This window comes from Lichenostomus cassidix, unplaced genomic scaffold (genome assembly GCF_008360975.1).
Source record: "Lichenostomus cassidix isolate B80296 unplaced genomic scaffold, HeHo_3.0 HiC_scaffold_37, whole genome shotgun sequence".
Lineage (NCBI taxonomy): Eukaryota > Metazoa > Chordata > Aves > Passeriformes > Meliphagidae > Lichenostomus > Lichenostomus cassidix.
In genome coordinates this window covers 1,558,496-1,577,447 of record NW_028147279.1, presented here as the reverse complement: position 1 = coordinate 1,577,447, position 18,952 = coordinate 1,558,496, and the positions used below count along the sequence as shown (strand labels likewise).

At 38.8% G+C, this 18,952-nt stretch overlaps 2 long non-coding RNA genes across 2 annotated transcripts; both read left to right on the top strand.

Annotated features, from left to right (window-relative positions):
• Positions 1-311: 311 nt before the first annotated feature.
• LOC146423585 (uncharacterized) lies at positions 312-540 on the top strand. The gene is made up of 2 exons (XR_014847431.1): positions 312-391; positions 455-540. It is a non-coding gene; the product is annotated as an uncharacterized LOC146423585 (long non-coding RNA).
• Positions 541-7,878: 7,338 nt separating this feature from the next.
• Positions 7,879-16,314, top strand: LOC146423584 (uncharacterized). Its single transcript, XR_014847503.1, has 3 exons — positions 7,879-7,946; positions 13,596-13,770; positions 16,100-16,314. It is a non-coding gene; the product is annotated as an uncharacterized LOC146423584 (long non-coding RNA).
• Positions 16,315-18,952: the final 2,638 nt, after the last annotated feature.

Sequence of the window (18,952 nt, the reverse complement as noted above, 5' to 3'; positions counted from 1 at the left end):
ATTGGGGAAAAAAATCTCAAAATTTGGGGGAAAAAATTCCAAAAATTTGGGGAAAAAATTCCAAAAATTTGGGGAAAAAAATCCCAAAAGTTGGGGGAAAAAAATCCCAAATTTGGGGAAAAAAATCCCAAAATTTGGGGAAAAAAATCCCAAAAATTTGGGAGAAAATCTGGCAAAATTTGGGGGGGAAAACTTCAAAATTTGGGATAAAATCTGTTAAAATTTGGGAGAAAAAACCCAAAAATTAGGGAGAAAATCTGTTAAAATTTTGGGGGAAAAGCCCCAAAATTTAGGGGTTTTTCCATTAAAAGTTGGGGAAAAAAATCCCAAAATTGGGGAAAAAAATGCCAAAAATTGGAGAAAAATATCCTGAAAGTTTGGGATAAAATCTGTTAAAATTTGGGGAAAATCCCAAAGGTTTTGGAGAAAATCTGTTATAATTTGGGGGAAAAAGCTCCAAAATTGGGGGAAAAAATCCCAAAATTTGATGGAAAAAATCCCAAAAGTTTGGGAGAAAATTCGGCAAAATTTGGGGGAAAAGCTGAAAAAATTGGGATAAAATCCACAAAAATTTGGAGGAAAATTTGCCAGAATTGGGAAAATCCCAAAATTTGCGGTAAAACTGCCAAAAGTTTGGGAGGAAATTCACCAAAATATGACAGAAAGAAAACCCCAAAATATGGGATAAAACTCCCCAAAAAATGACAGAAAAAAATCCCCAAAATTTGAGGGAAAAATCCTCAAAATTTGATATAAAATTCCCCAAATTCTGATGGAAAAAACTCAAAAATTTGGGATAAAATTCCCCAAAATTTGACTGAAAAAATCTCCAAAATTTGATATAAAAATCCCCAAAATTTGATGGAAAAAACCTCAAATTTTGGGATAAAATTCCCCAAAATTTGATGGAAAAAAACCCAAAAAATTTGGGATAAAATCCCCCAAAATTTGACAGAAAAAATCTCCAAAATTTGGGATAAAATCCCCCAAAATCTGACCGAAAAAATCTCCAAAATTTGATATAAAAATCCCCAAAATTTGATGGAAAAAACCTCAAATTTTGGGATAAAATTCCCCAAAATTTGATGGAAAAAAAACCAAAAAATTTGGGATAAAATCCCGCAAAATTTGACAGAAAAAAATTTCCAAAATTTTGATATAAAATTCCCCAAAATTTGATGGAAAAAAACCCCAAAAATTTGGGATAAAATTCCCCAAAATTTGATGGAAAAAAACCTCCAAAAATTTGGGATGAAATTCCTCAAAATTTGATAGAAAAGTCCCCAAAATCTGATGGAAAAACCCCCAAAATTTGATGGAAAAATCTCCAAAATCTGATATAAAATTCCCCAAAATTTGATGGAAAAATCTCCAAAATCTGATGGAAAAAATCCCCAAAATTTTGGGATAAAATTCCCCAAAAGTTGATGGAAAAAACTCCAAAATTTGACAGAAAAACGCCCAAATTTTTGGGATAAAATTCCCAAAATTTGACGGAAAAAAATCTCAAAATTTTGGGCTAAAATTCCCCAAATTTGATGGAAAAATCCCCAAAAAATGACAGAAAAAATCCCCAAAATTTGACAAAAAAAATCCCCAAAATTTGGAATAAAATTTCCCAAAATTTGACAAAAAAATCCCCAAAATTTGGAATAAAATTTCCCAGAATTTGACAGAAAAAATCCCCAAAATTTGGGCTAAAATTCCCCAAAATTTTGGGCTCAAATTCCCCAAATTTGGGGTCAAAACCCCCCCAGGTGTGAACGTGTGCAAAATGCAAATGTATGCAAATGAGCAATATGTAAATGAAGGACTGCGAACCCGCGACGGCGCTTTATGCAAATGAGGCGTGCGGATATGCAAATGAGGACGACATGCAAATGAGCGCCGACATGCAAATGAGGGATATGTAAATAAGAAATGTAAATGAGGCGACGATATGCAAATGAGATGGAAATGAGCGCTGTGAATGGCAACGGAGAGTTCATGAATATGTAAATTAGCTGTACATAGACGATATGCAAATGAGCACCACCACAAGCCGCACTAATCGCACTTAATTAGCCCAGCAATATGCAAATGAGGATGCAAATGAGGATGAGGACGAGGCGGATATGCAAATGAGCGGCGGGCGGGGCATGCAAATGAGCACCGTATGCAAATGAGCACCTTCATGCACACTCATTAAAAGTGACCGCTGTATGCAAATGAGCGCCCGTATGCAAATGAGCGGAGTGCCAATGAGGAACGGAGTGTTAATTGTGCCAATATGTAAATGAACATGCAAATGAGCTCCAGTGGCCATTGGTGGTTATTTCGGGGATATGCAAATGAGGGTGGGGCGGATTGGGGATATGCAAATGAGGGTTCGGGTTCATTGGAGATATGCAAATGAGGGTTCGGGTTCATTGGGGATATGCAAATGAGGGTTTGGGTATATGCAAATGAGGGTTGTGTCTAATTGGGGATATGCAAATGAGGGTGGGGCTAATTGGGGGTATGCAAATGAGGGTGGGGCTAATTAGGGATATGCAAATGAGGGTGGGGCTGATTGGGGATATGCAAATGAGGGTTGGGGTAATGGGGATATGCAAATGAGGGTCTAATTGGGAATATGCAAATGAGGGTCGTGCCAATTGGGGATATGCAAATGAGGGCTGGGGCTAATTGGGGATATGCAAATGAGGATGGGGTAATTAGGGCTATGCAAATGAGGGTTCGGGTTAATTGGGGATATGCAAATGAGGGTGGGGCTAGTTGGGGATATGCAAATGAGAGTATAATTGGGGATATGCAAACGAGGGCTGTGCTAATTGGGATATGCAAATGAGGGTTGCGGCTAATTGGGGTTATGCAAATGAGGGTTGTGGTTAATTGGGGATATGCAAATGAGGGTTGGGCTTATTCGGGATATGCAAATGAGGGTTGTGTCTAATTTGGGATATGCAAATGAGGGTTGGGGCTAGTTGGGATATGCAAATGAGGGTTGGGCTAATTGGGGATATGCAAATGAGGGTTGGGCTAATCGGGGATATGCAAATGAGCGTTGTGTCTAATTGGGATATGCAAATGAGGGATGGGCTTATTCGGGATATGCAAATGAGGGTTGTGGCTAATTGGGAATATGCAAATGAGCGTTGGGCTAATTGGGGATATGCAAATGAGGGTATAATTGGGATATGCAAATGAGGATGGGGCTAATTAGGGATATGCAAATGCGGGTTGGGCTTATTCGGGATATGCAAATGAGGGTTGTGTCAATTGGGGATATGCAAATGAGGGCTGGGCTAATCGGGGATATGCAAATGAGGGTGGGGCTAATTGGGGATATGCAAATGAGGGTGAGGCTAATTGGGGATATGCAAATGAGGGTTGTGGTTAATTTGGGTTATGCAAATGAGGGTTGGGCTTATTGGGGATATGCAAATGAGGGTATAATTGGGGATATGCAAATGAGGGCTGGGCTAATCGGGGATATGCAAATGAGGGTTGGTGGGTGGAAGTGGGATGGGGTGGTATGCAAATGAGCTTTATGCAAATGAGGCGATGACGTCATCGGGGTGGGTTTTTGGGGTCAATTCCGGGATTTTGGGGGTGTTTGGGGCAGGGTCGATGACGTCATCGCGGGGAGGGGGTGACGTCATCAAGGGGATGACGTCATCGGGGAACTTTTTGGGGTTAATTCCCCAATTTTTTGGGGGGTTTGGGAGCCAAATTTGGGATCAACTCCCGAACTTTTTTGGGGTTCAATTCCCAGAATTTTCGGGGTTAATTCCCGAATTTTTGGGACCAATTCCCACATTTTGGGGTCCAAATCCCTAATTTCGTGGCTCAATCCCGAAATTTTGGGATTCCCGACCCGATTTTGGGGTTCAATTCCCGAATTTTTGGGGTTCGATTCCCCGAATTTTAGGGTCAATTCCCGAATTTTGGGGTCCAAATCCCGAATTTTGGGGTCCAAATCCCGAATTTTGGGGCTCAATCCCGAAATTTTGAGGCTCAATTCCCAGAATTTTAGGGTCAGTTCCCAAATTTTGGGATCAATTCCCAAATGTCAGGTCTCCATTCCCAATTTTTTGGGGCTCAATTCCTAAATTTTGGGATTCCCAAGTTGATTTTGTGGTCCAATTCCCAAATTTTTGGGATCAATTCCCAATTTTGGGGTTCAATTCCCGAATTTTTGGATTCAGTTCCCAAATTTTAGGATTCCCGTGCCAATTTTGGGGTCAAATTCCAGGATTTTGGGTCAAATTCCCCAATTTTTGGGATCCAATTCCCAAATTTTGGGGCTCAATCCCTAAATTTTGGTATCCCCGAGCTGATTTTGGGTCGAATTCCCGAATTTTGGAGTCCAATTCCCAAATTTTGACGCTCAGTTCCCAAATTTTGGGTTCAATTCCCAAATTTTGGGATTCCCAACCCAATTTTGGGGTTCAAATCCCAAATTTTTGGGCTCAATTCCCAAATTTTTACGTTCCAGTCCCCAAATTTAGGTCTCAATTCCCAAATTTTGGGATCCCTGACCGAAGTTTTGGCTAAATCCCCAAATTTAAATTTAAATCCCCAAATTTCAAGTCCAAATCCCCAAAATTTTTGGCTAAATCCCCAAATTTTTAGTCCAAATCCTCAAATTTTTTGGCTAAAACCCCAAAATTTAGGTCCAAACCCCCAAATTTTAAGTCCAAATCCCCAAATTTTGAGTCCAAATCCCCAAATTTTAAGTCTGAATCCCCAAATTTTTTGGCTAAATCCCCCAAATTTAAATCCAAATCCCCAATTTTTTTGGTTAAATCCCCAAATCTTTAGTCCAAATCCCCAAATTTTGAGTTTAAATCCCCAATTTTTTTGGCTCAAACCCCAAATTTGAAATCCAAATCCCCAAATTTTAAAAATCCAAATCCCCAAATTTTTTTGCTAAATCCCCAAATTTTAAGTTTAAATCCCCAAATTTTAAGTTTAAATCCCCAAATTTTTAGGTTAAATCCCCAAATTTTAACTCCAAATCCCCAAATTTTTTTGCTCAAACCTCAAAATTTAGGCCCAAACCCCCAAATTTTAAATCCAAATCCCCAAATTTTGGGATTCCTGACCCAATTTTTTGGCTAAAACCCCAAAATTGAGGTCCAAAACCCCAAATTTTAGCTCCAAATGCCCAAATTTTAAGTCCAAATCCTCAAATTTTTTGGCTCAAACCCCAAAACTGAGGTCCAAACCCCCAAATTTTAGCTCCCAACCCCCAAAATTTAAGTCCAAATCCCCAAATTTTAAGTCCAAATCCCCGAATTTTGAGTCCAAATCCCCAAATTTTAGGTCTCAATTCCCAAATTTTGGGATTCCAGACCCAATTTTTTGGCTCAAACCCCAAATTTAAATCCAAATCCCCAAATTTTTAAGTCCAAATCCCCAAATTTTAAGTATAAATCCCCAAAATTTTTAGTCCAAAACCCCAAATTTTGAGTCCAAATCCCCAAATTTAGGTCTCAATTCCCAAATTTTGGGATTACTGACCCAATTTTTTGGCTAAAACCCCAAAATTTAGGTCCAAATCCCCAAATTTTTAGTCCAAATCCCCAAATTTTAAGTCCGAATCCCCAAATTTTGAGTTTAAATCCCAAATTTTAAGTCTAAATCCCCCAAATTTTTGGCTAAATCCCCAAAATTTAAGTCCAAATCCCCAATTTTTTTGGTTAAATCCCCAAATCTTTAGTCCAAATCCCCAAATTTTGAGTTTAAATCCCCAATTTTTTTGGCTCAAACCCCAAATTTTAAATCCAAATCCCCAAATTTTAAATCCAAATCCCCAAATTTTTGGCTAAATCCCCAAAATTTAAGTCCAAATCCCCAATTTTTTTGGTTAAATCCCCAAATCTTTAGTCCAAATCCCGAAATTTTAACTTTAAATCCCCAATTTTTTTGGCTCAAACCCCAAATTTTAAATCCAAATCCCCAAATTTTTAGTCCAAATCCCCAAATTTTAAGTTTAAATCCCCAAATTTTTAGGTTAAATCCCCAAATTATAACGCCAAATCCCCAAATTTTTTTACTCAAACCCCAAAATTTAGGCCCAAACCCCCAAATTTTAAATCCAAATCCCCAAATTTTGGGATTACTGACCCAATTTTTTGGCTAAAACCCCAAAATTGAGGTCCAAAACCCCAAATTTTGAGTCCAAATCCCCAAATTTTAAGTATAAATCCTCAAATTTTTTGGCTCAAACCCCAAAATTTAGGTCCAAACCCCCAAATTTTAGCTCCCAACCCCCAAAATTGAGGTCCAAAACCCCAAATTTTAAATCCAAATCCCCAAATTTTGAGTCCAAATCCCCAAATTTTATGGCTCAAACCCCAAATTTTGGGATTCCAGACCCAATTTTTTGGCTCAAACCCCAAATTTAAATCCAAATCCCCAAATTTTAAGTATAAATCCCCAAAATTTTTAGTCCAAAACCCCAAATTTTGAGTCCAAATCCCTAAATTTTTCGGCTCAAACCCCAAAATTTAGGTCCAAATCCCCAAATTTCAAGTCCAAATCCCCAAATTTTTTGGCTAAATCCGCAAATTTTTTGTCCAAATCCTCAAATTTTTCGGCTCAAACCCCAAAATTTAGGCCCAAAACCCCAAATTTTAAATCCAAATCCCCAAATTTTGAGTCCAAATCCCCAAATTTTGGGATTCCAGACCCAATTTTTTGGCTCAAACCCCAAAATTGAGGTCCAAAACCCCAAATTTTAGCTCCAAATCCCCAAATTTTAAGTCCAAATCCTCAAATTTTTTGGCTCAAACCCCAAAATTTAGGTCCAAACCCCCAAATTTTAGCTCCCAACCCCCAAAATTTAGGTCCAAAACCCTAAATTTTAAATCCAAATCCCCAAATTTTGAGTCCAAATCCCCAAATTTTATGGCTCAAACCCCAAATTTTGGGATTCCAGACCCAATTTTTTGGCTCAAACCCCAAATTTAAATCCAAATCCCCAAATTTTAAGTCCAAATCCCCAAATTTTGAGTCCAAATCCCCAAATTTTAGGTCTCAATCCCCAAATTTTAAATCCAAATCCCCAAATTTTAAGTTTAAATCCCCAAATTTTTAGGTTAAATCCCCAAATTTTAACTCCAAATTCCCAAATTTTTTTACTCAAACCCCAAAATTTAGGCCCAAACCCCCAAATTTTAAATCCAAATCCCCAAATTTTGAGTCCAAATCCCCAAATTTTGGGATTACTGACCCAATTTTTTGGCTCAAACCCCAAAATTTAGGTCCAAACCCCCAAATTTTAGCTCCAACCCCCCAAATTTTAAGTCCAAATCCCCAAATTTTAAGTCCAAATCCCCAAATTTAAATCCAAATCCCCAAATTTTGGGATTCCTGACCCAATTTTTTGGCTAAAACCCCAAAATTGAGGTCCAAAACCCCAAATTTTAGCTCCAAATCCCCAAATTTTGAGTCCAAACCCCCAAATTTTAGCTCCAACCCCCCAAATTTTAAGTCCAAATCCCCAAATTTTAAGTCCAAATCCCCAAATTTTGAGTCCAAATCCCCAAAATTTTTGGCTAAATCCCCAAATTTTAACTCCAAATCCCCAAATTTTTTAGCTAAAAATCCCCCAACTTTTTGGCTAAAATCCCCATTGGCCTCTCCCCGATGACGTCATCCCCTAATTCGATTGTTTGGCGCCTAAATTTAGCCGCCCGATGACGTCATCGAGCCGCCCGACCGGTTTTTGGGGATTTTTTTTGGGGGGGGAAGCTTGACCTGGATTTTTGGGGCTTTAATTAGAGAGGATTTCAGACTTTAATTAACGTTTTTAATTAAAACTTTGGCGGGAAATGAGGGGGTTGGGGCGATGACGTCACCCGGCGTCCCAAAACGAAGCCACGCCCACCCCCCCAAAAATAATCCCCAAAAAAGCTGCCGAAGGTTGAATTTGGGGTGAAACTCGAGAGGTTCGGGTGAGGAGAATTGGGGATTTTGGGGATTTTTGGGGGAATTTTGGGGGATTTTTGGGGGATTTTGGGAGGGAGGAGTTTGTGGTGGAATTTTGGGGGATTTGGGGGCTTCATTCAGAGTTTGGGGAACTACTGAGTTGGGGGGGATTTGGGGTGAGGACTGGGGGGGGCGAGGGGAATTTTGGGGATTTTGGGAGAATATTTGGAGAATTTTGGGGACAATTTGGGGATTTTGTGGAAAATTTGGGGATTTTGGGAGGAAATTTGGAGAATTTTGGGGAAAATTTGGGGGAAAAATTGGGGATTTTGAGTAGAAATTTGGGGAAAATTTGGGGGAAAAATTGGGAAATTTAGGGGAAATTTGGGGGAAAATTTGGAGAATTTTGGGGAAAATTTGGGGATTTTGGGAGAAAATTTGGAGAATTTTTGGGAAATTTGGGGAAATTTGGGGATTTTGGGGAATTTGGGGAAAATTTGGGGGAAAAATTGGGAAATTTGTGGAAAATTTGGGAGAAAATTTGGAGGATTTTGGGGAAATTTGGGGGAATTTTGAGGAATTTTGGAGGATTTTGGGGAAAATTTGGGGGAAAAATTGGGGATTTTGAGTAGAAATTTGGGGAAATTTTGGGGGAAAAATTGGGAAATTTAGGGGAAATTTGGAGAATTTGAGGGGAAATTTGAGGGAAAAATTGGGGAATTTGGGGAATTTTTGGGCATTTAAGGGATTTTTGGGAAAAATTTGGGGATTTTGGGATATTTGGGGGAAAATTTGATAGGAAATTTGGGGAATTGGGGGAAATTTTGAGGGAAATTCAGGAGTTTTGAGGCAAAATTTTGGGGATTTTGGGGGAAAATTTGGGAAATTTAAGGGAAATTTTAGGGAAATTTGGGAAGTTTGAGATTTTGGGAAAAACTTGGGAGAAAATTTGAGAGGAAATTTGGGGAATTTTTGGGGAATTTGGGGGAATTTGGGGGAATTTTGGGGGATTTTGGGGAAAATGGGAAAATTGTGAAATTTGGGAATTAATCGGTGAATTTTAGGGAATTTGGGATTGGGGGAAAATGGGGAATTTTGGGAATTTTGGGGATTTGGGGAATTCTTGGGAGAATTTGGGATTCACAGGAAAAAAAGTGTGAATTTTGGGGATTTCAAAAAATTGGGAATTTTGGGGATTTTGGGGAAAAATTGGGGAATTTTGGGGAATTTGGGATTAACAGGAAAAGCGGAAAATTGGGAATTTTGGGGAAATTTATTTTGCAATTTTGGTGAATTTTGGGAATGGATTTCCGGAGGGAATTTTTGGGGAATTTTGGGGAATTTGGGGAAATTTTGGGGGAAATTTGGGAGAGAGGGGCTTGGGGTGAATTCTGGGGGATTTGGGGTTAATTTTTGGGGGATTTGGGGGGTCTGTAGATTTTGGGAATTTGGAGGGTCGTTTGGGAGATTTTGGGGAAATTTAGGAATTTAAAGGGAGGGAGAGGCTTGGGGTGGAATTTTGGGGGATTTTGGGGTATTTTTGGGGATTTTGGGCTTAATTTGGGTGAATTTTGAGGGAATTTTGGGAATGGATTTCGGGAGGGAATTTTGGGGGAATTTTGGGGGAATTTTGGGGGAAATTTGGGAGGAGGAATTTGGGGTGGAATTTTGGGATTTTGGGGAAATTTTGGGGAATTTGGGGAATTTTGGGAGGGAGGACTTTGGGGTGGAATTTTGGGGGATTTTGGGAAAATTTGGGATTTGGGAGGAAATTTTGAGGAATTTTGGGGGAATTTTGGGGATTTTAGGGGAATTTTGGGGAATTTTGGGAGGATTTGGGGCATTGAGGGAGATTTCTGGGGATTTGGGGAATTTGAGGGGATTTTGGGAGGATTTGGGAGGGTTTGAGGGGATTTGTGGGAGATTTTGGGGAGATTTGGGGGAGTTGAGGGGATATTTGGAGGATTTTGGGGGGATTTTTTGGATTTTGGGAGGATTTTGGGAGAATTTGAGGGGATTTTGGGGAATTTGGTAGGGATTGGGGGAGATTTTGGGGATTTTGGGAGATTTTAGGGATTTTTGGGAGATTTTGGGGGGATTTTGGGGAATTTGGAGATGGGAGGGGAACTTGGGAGGGGATTTGGGGGATTTTGGGGAATTTTGGGAAAGCATTTTGGCAGCGATTTTTGGGGGATTTGGGGGATTTTGGGGGATTTTGGGAGGGAGGAGTTCGGGGTGGATTTTTGGGTGGAATTTTGGGGGATTTTTGGGGAATTTGGGAAGATTTTGGGGTGGGAGGTGTTTGGGGAGACTTGGGGAGAATTTTCAGAGGTTTTTGGGTAAATTTTGGGGAGATTTTTGGGGGATTTTGCCGAATTTAGGGATGTTTTGGGGTGGATTTTGGGGAATTTTTGGGAGATTTTGGGTGATTTTGTGGATTTTGGGGATTTGGGAGGATTTTAGGGATATTTTGGGGGATTTTGGTGGATTTGGGAGGTCGGATTTGGGGAGATTTGGGGATATTTTCGGGATTTTGGGGGGTTTGGGGGTAAATTTTGGGGCAATTTGGGGGATTTTAGGGGGAATTTCGTGAGGATTTGGGGAGATTTGGGGATTTTGGGGAGGATTTGAGAGTTTTTAGGGATATTTGGGGCAGATTTTGGGGGTTTTGGAGAGGATTTTGGGCACTTTGAGGTTATTTGGGGAGGAATTTGGGTCATTTTGAGGTTTTTTGGGACATTTTGGGTTATTTTCAACCATTTTGGGGACTTCTGGGTCATTATGGGTCATTTTTTTGGGGTTTTTTTTGGCCATTTTGGTGTCATTTGGGGTCATTTGGGACATTCTGGGTCATTTTGGGGACATTTTGGGGTCATTTTGGGTTTCTCTGGATTTTTTTGAGCCATTTTGGGCTCATTTTTGAGTCATTTTTGGGGTTTTTTTGGCCATTTCGGTGTCATTTGGGGTCATTTGGGGTTTATTTGGGACATTTTGGGCCATTTTGGGATAATTTTGGGTAATTTTGGGACATTTTGGGTCATTTTGGGGTCACTTTGGGTTTCTTTGGGTATTTTTGAGCCATTTGGGGTCATTTTGGGTCATTTTTGGGTTTTTTTTTGGGCCATTTCAGTGTCATTTGGGGTCATTTGGGGTTTATTTGGGACATTTTGGGGTCATTTTTGGATAATTTTGGGTTTCTTTGGATTTTTTTGAGCCATTTGGGTCATTTTGGGTCATTCTGGGTCATTTTGGGGTATTTTTGGCTCATTTTGGGGTCATTTTTGGGGTTTTTTTGGCCATTTCGGTGTCATTTGGGATTCATTTGGGACATTTTGGGTCATTTTGGGGTCATTTCAGACAATTTTGGAGCAATATGGGGCCATTTTGGGTCATTTTGGGGTAATTTTGGGTTTCTTTGGGGTTTTTTGTGCCATTTGGGGTAATTTTGGGGTATTTTTGGCTGATTCTGGGAAAATTTTGGGGGTTTTTGGCCATTGTGGGGTCATTTTTCGGGTTTTTTTGGCCATTTCGGTGTCATTTGGGGTAATTTGGGATTTATTTGGGACATTCTGGGGTCATTTTGGGTAATTTTTTTGGGGTTTTTTTGCCATTTCGGTGTCATTTGGGGTCATTTGGGATTTATTTGGGACATTCTGGGTCATTTTGGGGATATTTTGGATTTCTTTGGGGGTTTTTTGAGCCATTTGGGGTTATTTTGGGTCATTTTGGGGAATTTTTGACTCATTTTTTTGCCATTCTGGGCTCAATCCCCTCCATTTCCCCCCATTTTTCCCCATTTTCTCCCAATTTTTCCCAATTTTCCCCAATTTCTCCCAACTTTTCCCCATTTTTTCCCAATTTTCTCCCATTTTCCCCTTTTTCCTCCCCATTTTCCCCCAATTTTTCCCCATTTTCCCCCAATTTTCCTTGAATTTCCCCATTTTTCCCCATTTTTTCCACTATTCTTCATTCTCCCCAATTTTCCCAATTTTCCCCCATCTTCCCCCAATTCCCCCATTTCCCCCAATTTTCTTCCATTTTTGCCCAATTTTTCCCCAATTTTCCCCCAACTTTTCCCAATTTTCCTCCAATTTTCTCCCACTTTTTCCAACTTTTCCCTATTTTCTTCAACTTTTCCCAAATTTCCCCCCATTTTCCTCCAATTTCCCCCCTATTTTATTAAATTTTTCCCTTTCCCCCTATTTTGTTCCATTTTCTCCATTTTTCTGCCTATTTCATTCCATTTTCCCCATTTTTCTCCCACTTTTCCCCAATTTTCCCAATTTCCCCAATATCCCCCAACTTTTCCCTATTTTCCCCCATTTTTTCCCAATTTCTCCTAACTTTTCCCCATTTTCCCCAATTTCTCCCCATTTTTTCCCAATTTTTCCATTATTCTTCATTTTTCTCCCAATTTTTCCCACTTTCCCCCCATTTTTCCCAAATTTCCCCCAATTTTCATCAAGTTTTTTCCCATTTTTCCCCCATTTCCCCCAACTTTTCCCCATTTTCTCCCAATTTTTTCCATTTTTCCCATTTTTCTCCCACTTTTTCCCCATTTCCCCCAAATTCCCCCAATTTTCTTCAATTTTTCCCATTTTTCCCCAATTTTTCCCTAATTTCCCCCAATTTTTCCCATTTTCCTCCCAATTTTTCCAACTTTTCCCCCAATTTCCTCCAATTTTCTTCAATTTTCCCCAATTTCCCCCAACTTTCCCCAATTTTTCTCCCTATTTTATTCCATTTTTCCCAACCTTTCCCCATTTTTTCCCGATTTTCTCCATTATTCTTCATTTTCTCCCATTCTTTCCCCATTTTTCCCCAATTTCCTCCCAAATTTCCCAATTTCCCCCAATTTTGTCCCAATTTTTCCCAGTTTTCCCCCTTTTCCCCCATTTTTCTCCCAACTTTCCCCAATTTCTCCCAATTTTATCCATTATTCTTCAATTTCCTCCCAATTTTCCCCAATTTTCCCCAATTTTCCCCATTTTCTCCCATTCTTTCCCAATTTTCCCCATTTTTCTCCCAATTTTTCCCAATTTTCCCCAATTTTCCCCAATTTTCCCATTTTCCTCCCAAATTTCCCTAATTTTCCCCATTTTTCCCCATTTTTTCCCCATTTTCCTCCCAACTTTCTCCCAATTTCCCCCATTTTTCCCAATTTCCTCCCAAATTTTCCCAATTTTCCCCCAATTTTCCCATTTTCCCCCATTTTTTTTCCATTTTCCTCCCAAATTTCCCAATTTCCCCCATTTTTCCCCCATTTTTCCTTTTTTTCCCTTTTTTTCCCATTATCCTCCCATTCTTCCCATTTTCCTTCCAAATTTTCCCAATTTCCCCCAATTTTCCCCATTTTTCTCCCAATTTTTCCAATTATTCCCCATTTTTCTCCCAATTTTCCCCAATTTCCCCCAACTTCCCCCAATTTCCCCCAGTTTTCTCCCAATTTTCCCCAATTTTCCCATTTTTCCCCATTTTTCTCCAACTTTTTCCTCAATTTCCCCCATTTTGCTCCCATTCTTTCCCCAAATTTCCCCATTTTTCCCCATTTTCCTCCCAACTTTCTCCCAATTTCCCCCATTTTTCCCCCAATTTCCCCTAATTTTCCCAATTTCTCCCAATTTTCTTCATTTTTTTCCCAAATTCCCCATTTTCTCCCCATTTTCTCCCCTCAGTCCCGCCATGTCTCTGCTCTGCCGCTGCTGTCGCCCCAAAGGTCACAAAGGTCACTCCAAGGGTCACTCCAAGGGCCGAAATTCCCGAAATTCCCGAAATAATTCCCGAAATTCCCGGAATTCCCGCGGTCACTGCAAGGGGCAGCGCCGCCCCTGCGCCCCTCCCCCACACCAGGTAGGAACTCCCAAAAATTTTCCCGCCAAAATTTCCAAAATTTCCCGCCAAAATTCCGATTTTTTTCCCATGAAATTCCCTAATTTCCCCCCCAAAATTCCCATTTTTCCCCACAAAATTCCCAAAATTTCCCACCAAAATTTCCTGCCAAAATTTCCCCCCAAAATTCCCATTTTTTCCCACGAAATTCCCAAAATTTCCTGGGAAAACTTCCCGCCAAAATTTCCCACCAAAATTCTGATTTTTTTCCATGAAATTCCCTAATTTTCCCCCCAAAATTTCCCGCCAAGATCCCCAATTTTAGTCAAAAAATCCCCATTTTTAGCCCCAAAATTCCCATATTTTTCCCGCCAAAATTCCCCGAAATTTCCCGCCAAAATTCCCATTTTTCCCCCAAAATTCCCTAATTTTCCCACGAAAATTCCCATTTTTTCCCCCAAAATTTCCCACCAAAACCCCCAATTTTAGCCCCAAAATGTCAAATTTTTTAGCCCCAAAATTTCGGATTTTTAGCCCCAAAATCAATTTTTTTCCCACCAAAATTCCCATTTTTTCCCCTGAAGTTCCCCAAATTTCCCGCCAAAATTCCCATAATTTTCCTGCCAAAATTCCAATTTTTTTAGCCCCAAAATTCCCATTTTTCCCCAAAATTTTCTGCCAAAATCCCCAAAATTTTCCACCAAAATTCCAATTTTTCTCACCAGAATTCCCTTTTTCTTTCTCGTCAAAATTCCCATTTTTTCCCAAAAATTCCCCAAAATTTCCTGCCAAAATTCCCCCAAATTTTCTGCCAAAATTCCCATTTTTATCCCCAAAATCATCTTTTTCCTGCCAAAATTCCCCATTTTAGCCCCCAGAATTCCCATTTTTTTCCCTCCAAAAGTCCCCAAAATTTCCCACCAAAATTCCCAATTTTAGCCAAAATATTCCCATTTTTTCCCTGTCAAAATTCCGATTTTTTTAGCCCAAAATTCCCATTTTTTGCCCAAAATTTTCCCGCCAAAATGTAAAAAGATTTCCCACCAAAATTCCCCAAAATTTCCTGCCAAAATTCCCATTTTTTTCCCCAAAATTGCCTAATTTTCCCCCCAGAATTCCCTTTTTTCCCCAAAATTCCCATTTTTTTCCCTGAAATTCCCATATTTTTCCCACCAAAATTCCCCAAAATTTCCTGCCAATATTAACTTTTTCCTCCCAAAATTCCCAAAAATTTCCACCAAAATTCCCAAAATTTTTTACCAAAATTCCCATTTTTTTCCCCAAAATTCCCCAAAAATTCCCACCAAAATTCCATTTTTAGCCAAAAAATTCCGTTTTTCTCCTTCCAAAATTCTCATTTTTTCCCCAAAATTCCCCAAAATTTCCCTCCAAAATTCCCATATTTTTTCCGCCAAAATTCCCTAAAATTCCCCACCAAAATTCCCCAGAATTTCCCCCAAAAATCCCAATTTTCAGCCCCAAAATCAACTTTTTTCCCACCAAAATTCCCATTTTTCTCCCTGAAATTCCCAAAATTCCCAATTTTTTCCGTGAAATTAAAAAAAAAAATTTCCCGCCAAAATTCCCCAAATTTTCCCCCAAAACTCCCGAAACGTTCCCACCAAAATCCCCAAAATTTTCCACCAAAATTCCAATTTTTCCCTCCAATATTCCCTTTTTCTTTCTCCTCAAAATTCCCAGTTTTTCCTCAAAATTCCCCAAAATTTCCCACCAAAATTCCCCAAAATTTCCCGCCAAAATTCCCCAAAATTTCCCGCCAAAATTCCCCAAAATTTCCCGCCAAAATTCCCATATCTTTCCTGCCAAAATTCCCATATTTTTCCTGCCAAAATTCCAATTTTTATCCTCAAAATCAACATTTTTTCCCTCCAAAATTCACGCTTTTTCCTCAAAATTCCCCAAATTTTTCCCACCAAGATTCCCAATTTTAGCCCCAAAATTTCCGATTTTTAGCCCCCAAAATTCCCATTTTTAACCCCAAAAATTCGGATTTTAGCATCCAATTTGGGAATTTTCGCCCCAAAAATTCGGATTTTTAACCCCAAAAATTCCGATATTTAGCCCCGAAATCCGAATTTTCAACCTCAAATTCCATTTTTCCCCCAAATCAGGAAATTTTACCCCAAAAATTCGGATTTTAAGCCCCAAAAATTCGGATTTTTAATCCTAAAATTGGAAATTTTAGCCCCAAAATTGCGATTTTTTTTCCCCCCCCAAAAAATGGGATTTTGGACCCAAAATTCCGATTTTCAGCCCCAAAATCCCAATTTTCAGCCCCAAAATCCCCATTTTTCCCCCCCGATTTTTAACCCTTTCTTTCCCCCCGCAGCCTCCCTGCCCGCCGATGACGTCAGCGATGACGTCACCGATGACGTCAGCGCTCCCCGCTTACGTCATCTGGCCGCCGCCCGCCATCGTCACCCTGGGAGGGCCGAGAGTGCAAGTGCTGGGCGACAGGAAACCCCAAACCTGCTGCTTCTAGACCCAAAAAATCGGATTTTTAGACCCAAAAAATTCGGATTTTTAGTCCCAAAAATTCGGATTTTTAACCCCCAAAAAATCGGGAAATTCACACGCAAAAATTCGGATTTTTAGACCCCAAAAATTGGATTTTTAGACCCAAAAATCGGGAGATTTCGACCCCAAATTTCAGATTTTTAGACCCCAAAAATTGGATTTTTAGACCCAAAAAATTGGGAAATTCCAACCCAAAAATTCGGATTTTTAGACCCAAAAATTTGGGAAATTCACACCCTAAAATTGGGATTTTTAACCCCAAAAATTGGATTTTTAGACCCAAAAAATTGGGAAATTCCAACCCAAAAATTCGGATTTTTAACCCCCAAAAATTTGGGAAATTCACACGCAAAAATTCGGATTTTTAGACCCAAAAATCGGGAAATTCCAACCCAAAAATTCGGATTTTTAGACCCAAAAAATTGGGAGATTTTCACCTAAAATTCCGATTTTTAGACCCCAAAAATTGGATTTTTAGACCCAAAAATCGGGAGATTTCGACCCCAAATTTCAGATTTTTAGACCCCAAAAATTGGATTTTTAGACCCAAAAAATCGGGAAATTCCAACCCAAAAATTCGGATTTTTAGACCCAAAAAATAGGGAAATTCACACCCAAAAATTCGGATTTTTAGACCCAAAAAATTCGGAGTTTTAGACCCAAAAAATTGGGAAATTCACACCCAAAAATTCGGATTTTTAGACCCAAAAAATCGTGAAATTCACATGCAAAAATTCGGATTTTTAGACCCAAAAACTTAGGAAATTTCCTCCCGAAAATTCGGAGTTTTAGTCCAAAAAATTCGGAGTTTTAGATCCAAAAAAATCGGATTTTTAGTCCAAAAAATTTGGGAAATTTTTACCGAAAATTCGGATTTTTAGACCCCAAAAATTGGATTTTTAGACCCAAAAATCGGGAGATTTCGACCCCAAATTTCAGATTTTTAGACCCCAAAAATTGGATTTTTAGACCCAAAAAATCGGGAAATTCCAACCCAAAAATTCGGATTTTTAGTAGCAAAATTCGCATTTCTTAACCCCCAAAATTCAGATTTTTAGCCCCAAAAAATTTGGATTTTTAGCCCCAAAATTCAGATTTTTAGCCCCAAAAGTCGGGAAATTTTCACCCCAAAATTTGGGTTTTTAGCCTCAAAAATTCGGGAAATTTGCACCCAGAAATTCAGATTTTTACAGCCAAAAAATCCGTAAATTTTCACCCCAACATTCGAATTTTTATTTTAAAAAATTTGGATGCTTTTAGTCAAAAAATTCGGATTTTTAGCCCCAAAAATTCGGGAAATTTTCACCTAAAATTTGGAATTTTAGCCCCAAAAAATTGGGAAATTTCAGCCCCAAAATTGTCGCTTTTAGACCCAAAAATCAGGAGATTTTCACCCCAAAAACGCTGCTTTTAGCCCCAAAAAATCCAGAGATTTCAACCCCAAAATTCAGATTTTTAGCCCCAAAAAATCGGGAAATTTCCACCTAAAATTTGGATTTTTAGCCCCAAAAAATCACTAACTTCCTGCAGTTTTCAACCCAAAAATGAGGAATTTTAGCCCAAAAATTTCGAATTTTTAGCACCAAAAATCAGGAAATTTCCATCTACAATTCGGATTTTTTAGCCCCAAAAATTTGAATTTTTAGTCACAAAAATCCGGATTTTTAGCCCCAAAAAATCAGGAAATCTCCACCCAAAATTCAGATTTTTAGCCCCAAAAATTACGATTTTGGACTCCAAATTGGGAATTTTGACCCAAAATAATTCGGATTTTGCACCAAAAAAATTGGATTTTTAGCTCCCAAAAAAGTCAGGAAATTCCCACAATTTTCCATCCCAAAAATTCAGATTTTTAGCCCCAAAAATTAGGATTTTTAGCCCCAAAACTGGGATTTTTAGCCCCAAAAATTCAGATTTTTAGCTCCAAAATTGCATCATAAACCCAAAAAAATTCGACATTTTGAACCCAAAATCGAGAATAATTTTCACCCCAAATAAAGAATTTTTCACCCCAAAACTCTTGTCTTGGATTTTGTTTCTCGTAAAAAAATCAACTTTGGATGCCAAAAATTGGGATTTTTACCCCAAAATTTTGGAATTTCAACCCCAAAATTGCATCGTGAAACCCCCAAAAAATCGACTTTTGATGCCCAAAAATTGGGATTTTTTTCCCCCAAAAATTTGGATTTTTCCTGCCAAATTTGGATTTTTTTTTTCCCCAAAATTTGGATTTTTTTTCCCCAAAATTTGGAATTTTTTTCCCCAAAATTTGGATTTTTTTTCCCCAAAATTTGGATATTTTTCCCCCCAAATTTGGAATTTTTCCCCAAAATTTGGATTTTTTTTCCCCCAAATTGGGATTTTTTCCCCCCAAAAAATCAACCTTTGGACACCAAAAATCGAGATTTTTACCCCAAAATTTGGGAATTTTACCCCAAAATTTGGGAATTTTAGCCCCAAAATTGTGTCGTGAAACCACAAAAAATGGACTTTTAATGCCCAAAAATTCAGAAATTTTTTTTTTGCAAAATTTGGATTTTTTTTGCCCAAAATTTGGAAAATTTTTCCCCCAAAATTCAGATTTTTTTGTCCTAAAATTTGGAAATTCTTTTGCCCAAAATTTGGGAATATTTTTCCCCCAAAATTCGGATTTTTCATCCCAAAT